The following is a 9,665-nucleotide window of genomic DNA, read 5'->3' as shown; positions in this document are numbered from 1 at the left end:
TCCTCTGTCACAGAGGCACTCTTTATAGGGTAGTCCACACTGTGACATCATGACTCTCAGCCAATGAAAGAAGACATGTGGGAGGATGAGGTGACGCCTCTACGCTGATTTTCCTCCAGACTACTTCCTCACTACTGGAAAACACATGTGGTGGTGACATTGATGGAATTTACTCCTAAGTCATAAATGTCTTTGTGCTCATTCACAGGGGTGTGAATGTGTGTGAACAAGTGTATTTGTGTGTTTCCCTGGAAATCCAGACTTTCACACAAGGGTAAAAAATCCCCTAGAGTGAGGACATTGTGACAGACCTGTCTCTAATAGAAGCAAAGTTTAACCCTCATGCATAAACAGAATATTTGTCAATACATTCCAAAATGACGGATTTGACAGATCTGGACTGTAATCAGGTCCTTGAATTAAGAAAAAGTAACACAAATTGATTGTTCAGCATAAGAAGGAGAGCTGTATCGCAGCCCATAAAATAACACACCATTAGTTTTTATGCAATAAAATGACTTGATCAGCTGAACGATGTTTGTGACGGGTGCATTAGTAGAGTAGACAACTTCGAGGAAGAAGAGACGCCCGCACACTGTCTACACTTGCTTCAGTAATGAACATATGCTCTGAATTGACAGACGTCTGTTTCAGAGATCCATGGTTTTCACTGGACAGTAATACCAAGTTAAATACAAGCTTTAGAAGGTTTTATTCTTGCTTCTATCATTGCTGGATTACTATCATTAGTATAAAACATGAGCAACAGATAAAGCCATGTTTTACTACTTTATGTTCTTGTTTCATCATCTTCTCACTCACACTAGTCTCAAGACACTAGTACTTGTGTACCGTGCTATGAACGGATTGGGCCCAGTCTACATCCAGGACATGGTTAAACCTCGCACCCAGGCCCGTCCACTCCACTCTGCATCGGCCAATCGGCTTCCTGCTCCCTCACTGCTACAGAGACGTAGCCACAAAATCACGACTGGTTCCTGTCCTACATCAGGAAAGCAGAAAGTCTACTCATCTTCCGCCGCAGACTAAAGACACATCTCTTCCGACTACACCTTGGTTTAGAAGATGATGTTTAATGGCCATCGTCACCTCAATATATACATTTAAAAAAGATGAAAACAAAGTTAGTTACACTTATTGCACTTACATGTAGCACTTGCAGTTTGTCTTTTTTGAAGCAAATTGTACTTACTTACCTCTTGCTGATCTGGGTTTGTTCCCTCATGGTTTAATACACTTATTAAGTCGATTTTTATAAAGCGTCAGCTAAATGATATGTATCTAATGTAAAAAGCTGATCCTGTATTTTTCAAAACCTGTGAGAGAACCAGTGGCTGTAGCTGTTCTAAAATGTAATGAAGTGAAAAAGACGGAAACATACAGTAGACTTGAAGTAAGAGGCAGCAGAAGATTTAATAGAGAGCAAATGCCCTAGAAAACTACTATTCAAGTTTCACAAGGTCACCAAACTTTGTGAACCAATGATCAGGATAAAGGTGAAACTGAACAGGCCCAAGGAAACGAGCAGAGGCTTTTATGTGTCAAAAGTTCATAAGGAAGCACTTGTACAGTCCCTGTCTGGGACAATCATTCTTGTCCGCTTTATATCCAGAGCTATATCTGTGCTCATAACCTCCGGGCGGAGAAAACTATTGTTCACTGAATCAGAAAAATCTAAATTTAGCCAGACTGAGCTGGCTAACAGTAAACGCTGCTAACAGGTTATTTCTCATTGGCTTCACAGGAAACAGCACAAGAAAGATAAAATCAGGCAGCCGGATGGAGAGGCAGCGAGCTCATTTAAAGTTTCTGAGCCGAGTGCCTCAGCCGGCAGCCCGAACAATACTAACTCTCCCCTTAAGTGGCTGCTTTGTCCGACACACCGGTTCTGCCAATGGCAGGTCACTAAGGCCTGAAATAATGAGCTGCTCCCCTGCTTCTTCTGTGTAAATGTAGTCTTTGTTAGGTCTGCAGTGAAAGAAACTTCCTAGAAGGAAAATGCTTAAACTGGGGCGTCTGGCAGGGTGAGCTGTGAGGAAGAAAAGTAAGTAATTTGGCTTTCTTTGGTAAGGAAGAGACATTCATTTGTCCTCAATGGAAATGTTTCATCATGTTCCAGATTTCCAGTCTACACAGCAATTTACACGACAACTACAAAAAGTGTACAATAAAACAATTTAATGAAATTATGAGATCAACACTTATTTTTCACATTGCAAAATGAGGTTAAATCAAATTGATTGGTTGCTAAATATTAATTTCTCCTTCAATGATTCACCTTATTCTGTAACTGTCTTTTAAAGCCTCACTGACAAACCCGTATACTCACAGATACCTTTTGTGTTGCTGTGGTTATATAGAGACACATCTCTTGCCTGTGTATGCCTCTCCTACAGTGACAGCAAATTGATGTTATATCATATAACGCCTTTGTTATCTAACAGCAGAATGAGATCCTGACACGGTTCTTAGAAAAGGAACTGTGAGTGTCTGATCTCCAGTTGTTGCTGATGCACAAACAACAACTGGAGCAAACCAGGACAGATTGGTACTCCCACTTCCTTAATTGTGTTCAGTGGCATGGATACTCATAACAGCCCTAAGATATTACAATAATCAACACCATTGACATTTATGTCATAAACTGTTTCAAATGTGGGTCATTGCAACAACAAGAGGCTGGCCCTGATTGGCTTCTCACTCTTCATCTCTTACAGAGAGCAACTCTGACCCAACGTAACTGTGAATATTAATCTAGTGGATACAGATATGACGTAATTCTTTCTATGTTCCTCCATGTTTCTGTTCATAATAAAGTATTTACTAAAAAGTTTAAAGCCTCATAAATTAAAATGTCTTGGGTGATTTGTTGACTCTTATTGTTACTGTGTCTGAGACTCTGCTCATTAGCTACTTTAAGAGAGATTGATCAGCGAGGACTCCTTGAGTAGCCAGAGCAGCTGGTGTCTTAGTTTATAGTGAAATGACATGTTGTGAACAAGGCAGCACTTATTTATAGTATGTTTGACAGATTCTGCCACTGACAATACAAATCCCTGCACACATTAGTCACAGCTAACAGGTTTTAATGTTGTAGCTGAATCTACCATATTTTTGAATTAATCAGTAAAAATAATTTCATTGTTTTAAGCATTTTCCAAAGCGTCATGGCTTGACTACGCCAAAAATACACATTTCAACGGCTGATCGATATATAACACAATATAAACAGCTGCTATTGAAGAAAATTCCAAATATAAATGTGTTTTGATAAAAGGAATATCACAAGGATTACATTGTTATTGTTATGTTGTCCTCATTTAGCCAAAAAGAAATAGCAATTGCAGGCTCAAAGGTCAAACAGTGAAACACTTTTGGCTTCACATGTGATAAAGAAACCAAAAGCAAGTTGCCTTAGTTTGTTGGAAGTGCTCACAAAGCAGTTTTCGATTTGTTTGTTTTAAGCACTTATTCATCACATTAATTATATTACAGCACCATCTGTTATTCAGCTGTTGTTTAATACAGTCTCTGACCTCCGCACTTTCCAGATCCCTAAATACAGTAGCTGCATATACATAACAATTATTATTATAATCTACCTTCAAATATATGTTATGTAATCTTAACTATGTTTGAAGATATTCATAAACATACAGTGTAATACAGCATTTTACAGCTTCTTTAATTGCACTACTAATACGTAATGTGTATCTACATCATATGTATACAAACATATTAGAGGTAAAATGATGATCCTCCATCTGGGCTGCATTACTGTCCTTGTGTTTATGTGTGTGTTAACTTTTCATTTGTTTCTGTGTTTTATTGACTTGAATCATTTCTCTCCATGATGCACAGAGATGACTTTACATTTGATCACTTTTCCCTTTACCTGAACTTTGGAAAACATCAGCTGTATGTTTTCAGATATTTTTTTTCATTTAATGGGTCCAGCCAAAAATATGTCACATTGATTTACTTGGTTAAAAACTACTAAACCTTATTAAATTGTGATCTCTATTTATGCTCTGTGCTTTTGGTTAATTTCAAAACACTCTTTATCTTGATTCATGCATTATCTCGATGACTGACTTTGCTTCCTGCCCCACTTCGGCTTCGAGATGATTTTCGAGCCTTGCTTTCTGGAAGAGTCTGTCACATGCGGGAAGTACACAGCGGCGCGGAATTCCCACAAAGTCTGTCCATTTCCCAGACGACATGACCCTGGCCTCTATGTGGAAGTCATCCAAAAACAACCATGTTTCCTCCCTTTTTTTGTTGATTCTCCTCCTCCCTCTCTGCTGCTGCAGAAGCTCACATGGTCAGAGTTTGAGTTTCGAGCTCACGAGCAACACAATTCAAAGTCAAAATAGAAACAACAAAACACACAGTGTATTTAGCGAAGAAAACAGAGTTTGAGGGGCACCAGCTGGCAAAGAATCCACAATGTGCATATTCACCCAGAAGAGCAGGTGGCTCACCTAATGCATCGAAACGAAGATGCTCTGCCAACAGTCACCTGCTCTCTGCCAGATTACCCCACTGTGTCTCTGTATCATCAAATGTCAACTGGACATCGAACATCTGGAGATGTTAGCAGTGAGGATGACAAATCAATTTCAACTAGTTTGCACATTAAAAGATGAACCAGTGCTTCTGTTACATGTGTCTCAGTCACTTTTTGTACCTGCCGGCTTCTAAAACTGAATGTATTTTTAATTTTGGAATCACTGGCTTTTATAAATACATGCATGAGTTACATTTCGCCCATCTGGCATCAAGCTACAGGAGTTTGCATCTGGAGGAGAGAAAAAAATGACAGCTCATTGATGGATTCATATTGAAATCAACTTGCATGGCTTAATTATAACGGCACACTGTGACCGGGCTCAGTGAGACATTTAGAACTTCCCTTTCTTCTTGGAATAATTGCAAATTACTGCCAGAAAAAAATGGTTTCATTTTTTTTCCAAAGAATACACTGCAGGAGGTAAATTAGTTTGCCCTTGCTAGCACCAAAACAAATATGTCTGCAGCGTGGCCAGCAATGCACCAGCGGGACGTTGGTCGGCACACGGGTAATTGGGTACATTGCCAGATATCCAGCAGCAGGCAAGAGAGAGTTGCTTTATGGGAAATAATCACGAACATTACAATGTGCCCTCTATTATTTTGAAATATGGCTGACTGGTGATAGGGTAGTGTGGGAACAGGAGGTTAATGAGGTGACAGTAAACAAGACAGAAATGTCACATCAGTGTGATGAGGGCATCGTTGTCTTTTCCATATTTGTTAAAGCATTTGTTATATGCTGTCACACAAGCCATTAGGTTTGGCAGCATGTCAACACGTTTTTCAAGAAAGAAAGCACATGAAGAGGCTTGGATCATAAATAGTATAAACCTTTAAAACTCATTTAAAAACGTATAATTTAGCAACCAAGTGGCATTTTTCATTAAAACAATTCTTGATTTACACGTTTATGCATAAGAAATATTTTATTAGTATTACAAGGACACGCAGGACTTTAAAGGCAAGGAGCTCGCATAAAATTGAGTCAAGTAAACAGTCAGATTACAAAAAGAACATTAGTTATAACATTATGTCCAATTGAGAGCATTTGTTTTCTTTTTTCTTTTTCCATTACAGCAAAGAGATTAAGTAAATGTTTGCCTGCTTTTAAGCTCTGGGGTATTTTGGGGGGCAAGTGAAGAACACGTGGGACAGGCCTGCTGAAGGTATCTGGGCAAACACATCTGTTCAGAGCATCACCTGCTCAGCAACACTCGAGGGGGGAAATCTTGGCCGAGTTTTTCACAGAAATGAACTGTCAACGTGGATCTTTAGAATAAGAGTGTGCAGTCATGCTGGATCTGTAATTCTGTCTCTCTGAGTTAAATGCAAACAAGCTCAGCGACAATGCCAACTAATGTTATAGCATATATGTTTGCCCTCTTAATTTAGCATGTTAGCATGCTAATATTTGCTCATTAGCACAGAGTAAAAAATACAGTTCTGCCATTTTGCCCCTGGATGGAGTCGCCGTATCAAGGTTCTGCTGAAACATGTGCGTGACCAATCATGAACTAATCTCAATCATGATGTTTTACCCTGTTTTCACAGCATCAAATAACTTATTGAAACCAAACGTAGGTCTACTAGATAAACAAAAACTTTACAAACATCAGTAAGATAATTACGATGTAAAATGTCAGAAACCATGTTTGAGAAAAATTTATTTTAGTTTAGTCCATGCCAATACTACAGCCAGCCACTAGGTGGCTTTTGGGGCTCAGTAATGTCTTGCATCGTTTCCCTCCCATTCTGCCAACATTGTGCAAATTTGTCAAAGCTTCAATCTTGCCAGTTACGTAAATGTACAGACGTGTCGACTGATCAGCTTTATTTGGATTTTTCAGACAGTTGAGCTACTGTTTAACTTTCACGTGATGAAGTAGCAACAAAAAAAACCCACAATAAAAGGTAAGACAGAGTAAATATTAATATTATGATAAATCTGCATTTACAATCTCTTTGGACTTTCTGCATGCTACGGAAGCCCTAAAGGGTCATACATACATACATTTTATTCCGTAATAATTTTCCTCCGTTTTCCCGTGATAACGAGATAATTAATTCGAGATCTCGAGAAAACAAAACTTATTAAATCATTGCAGGAAACATAATTTAGTGTAGCAATGTCAGAGGAGCAGGAGAATACCGATCACCGCATCACATATGTCTTCAATCAAAGCCTGACACAGGCTGAAATGGCTTTATGCCTTGCTATAGATATATGTACACATTAGTGTGCGTCATCTGAGAAGACTACGGAAGCCGAGAACGGCCATCGATATTTTTTTTTAATTATCTCGTTATCTCGATATAACAAAGATCGTTTTCTCGTGATAATGAGATAATTCTTCCGTTTTCTCGTGATAATGAGATATTTTTCTCGTTATCACGGGAAAACGGGTGGAATAAAATGTATGTATGTATGACCCTTTAGGGCTTCCGTAGCATACCATGTAGAAAGTAGTTTCTTATATTGAGAAACATGGAATTATAAATTACATATGTGCAGCAAGCTTTGATTTATTTTTAATACTGTGTATTCACAGGGCTTCTGTCTTCAATCCTCTTTTCTTACATCTGACATATTAGCTTTGCTGCACAGGTGATCTCTGCATGCTTAGCTCAATTCTCATGGAAAATTAATAGACATGAGGTTGGCTGTTAGGCAGATTGTGCATGTCGGAGCGTCTCAGGCAGACTGCATCAGGAACAGCTTGCTTCTTGCCTGCAGGGAGTCCATGTGAAGTTCAGAGAGAATTAATGTGCAGGATGATTGTTTGTTCAACACCAACACAAAACTGAACTGTGAGGATCGCTGGTAGCAGAGGCGAGAGCTCAAAGGGGGCAAAACGTGCCCCATCCTTGATGACAACAAGCTGGTGTAAAATATCATATCATTGAAATAAAGAAAAGAAAGAAAACAACTACAGATTTTTAGTTTAGTAGCATGAATTTATATCTTTATAAAGACGCGTTCCATCAACAAAGTGAAACTGTTACTTGTGATTGGAGCTGATCAGTTTTTTTTGCTGAAGGAACTGAATCCGTGCTGACAGACAAGGTAATAAAATCGGACCTGTATGCTCCTTCCTTCACTTCCTACAGATTTAAATTCATCACTTTCCCTGTCTGCTTGGCTGATTTGTGGCAGTTCAATGACCTCAGTGGCTTTACTATAATCCCATGTGTTAAAGGCACAAACAAAGATATAAGGGAGCGTGCATATCAAGTTTAATACAAAGGTAAGTATCTTTTGCTGGACTGCTCAAAGTATCTCTCTCATCAGTTTGTGAGAAAAATATTTTTTTTCTGCAGAGGTTAATCTGTTCAAACAAAGTAGGTTAAACAGGAGGGTGATCCTTCATGGGTCGGCGCGGACATTAATTCCTCTGACATGCACAGTAACCATGTGTGATAGGTGGGCTCTGGGCCCAGTAACGCCTCTGTGCCAGTTTCCTGTTCCATGGAGGCCCCACCCTTTTACTGCAGGCACTCACCTGGAGACTATTGTCTCATTTAGAGCTGATATATGTAGCTATCAATCAGCAATCCAGTCTGGGTGGATTTTGTCCAGGGTTGCAGGGACATGTTTTGCTCCTGGGAGGTATGTTTTCAAGTTAATGTTGTTTTTCCCTGTTTGATGGTTTTAAAGACTTTTATTGATACATTTTACCTATTTGCTCTAGAGGCACTTTAAGTGACCTTGCCCGCACCTGGATCTGTTTGCAACTGTTTTCAGGGTACAACAAGGTCCTTGAATAAATTCTAAATGTTTACATGTCGATGTTTTATACACGTGTGTATTTTTTATTGGTGGCTGTTGTGCTGAAGATCACCACATGGAATACTTAAGTTACCTTGTAGTTTACCTGTTTAATTGTTTGTGTGTGTGTGTACTGTATATGTTGCCTGTGATTAGTTTACATTATAAAGCAGTTTGGGTTTGAATGTGCTTAAGTAGCTTGGAGCAACAATGACTGTGGAGCCTTTCTGTTTAATTCAGGGCTTTTATATACTTAAGCAATGTGTGACTAAATGTGGGTCACAAGTTTTTGTCAACTTCTCTGGAATTCATGTGCCTTATTTTTGACATTATGTGATTTGACGTCATCCACTTACATTTTCCCTTTTTTTGTAGTTCCCCTGCTGGCCTAATAGGGTGGTGGCGGCAATGGGTGCTTCCCTCCTTTGCAATGCACACAGCACGTTGTGATAACTGTGTGCACTTTTAATCCTGTGTTTTTTGTTTTCAGCTGATGAGGTGTGTGTGTGTGTATTGGGTGCCTGAGTATCCTGGTAGCAATCAGGTAACCCTTACCATTCAGGCTCCGATTAAGTGTTTTACGTGACCAACCTTTTGTGTCAAGCATTTGTAGTAAGATGAAATTAAAATGCTTTTGTTTTCAATGTGTTGCCTAAAGCTGTATATGACTACTGTGAAATAAATTACTCATCTAAAGTCAGAAGCCACATCTCTGTATTTCATTTACTCTATTTACTCTTAATCCAAATAAATCATGGGGATTGATTTTAATGGGAAGACTCAATACCTGCAGGTCTACATCTTGCACTGCAGCATTTTAAGGGACCATGTCTGATCAACCAGTTGTCATTTTAAACACAAAGTTTGAATATCCAAAGTTGGGGCCTGGTTCACAGCTGGTAACTCTTCTCAGAGGTGTGGACCACTCTGTTTGGGGAAGATAGTGAGTAATTGTCACAGTGTTTATAATCTGTCAACAATCCACGGTGGTAAACACAATACGTGACTGTCTAACACTTGTGCTGCAACTTGAGCTCATCTTTGATACTGACCAACTAGAATCTGTAAACAAAGTGTCCCCAGGTAACAGTTTGGGTGTAAGCTATTTTGCAGAACATTTGACACAAATCATGGTTTTAAAATTGTGATGTGGAAACAATTGCCTGTATTTAAGTGTGATGGGTGACATGTCCCCTGTCATCTCGTGTAATTGATTCCTATGTATTGGCATCCAAATGTTTCATTCTGTTGTACTGGTATTGAATGAGGAAAGAATTGTATCCTTTCACTTCAACCCATCCAC

General features: G+C 39.1%; 1 long non-coding RNA gene across 1 annotated transcript; it reads left to right on the top strand.

Annotated features, from left to right (window-relative positions):
* The first annotated feature begins 8,108 nt into the window (after positions 1-8,108).
* LOC138405091 (uncharacterized) lies at positions 8,109-9,063 on the top strand. Its single transcript, XR_011238775.1, has 2 exons — positions 8,109-8,203; positions 8,738-9,063. It is a non-coding gene; the product is annotated as an uncharacterized lncRNA (long non-coding RNA).
* The last annotated feature ends 602 nt before the right edge of the window (positions 9,064-9,665 follow it).

This window comes from Paralichthys olivaceus, chromosome 16 (assembly GCF_024713975.1).
Source record: "Paralichthys olivaceus isolate ysfri-2021 chromosome 16, ASM2471397v2, whole genome shotgun sequence".
Taxonomy (NCBI): Eukaryota; Metazoa; Chordata; class Actinopteri; order Pleuronectiformes; family Paralichthyidae; genus Paralichthys; species Paralichthys olivaceus.
This window is presented reverse-complemented; position numbering and strand designations above follow the sequence as displayed.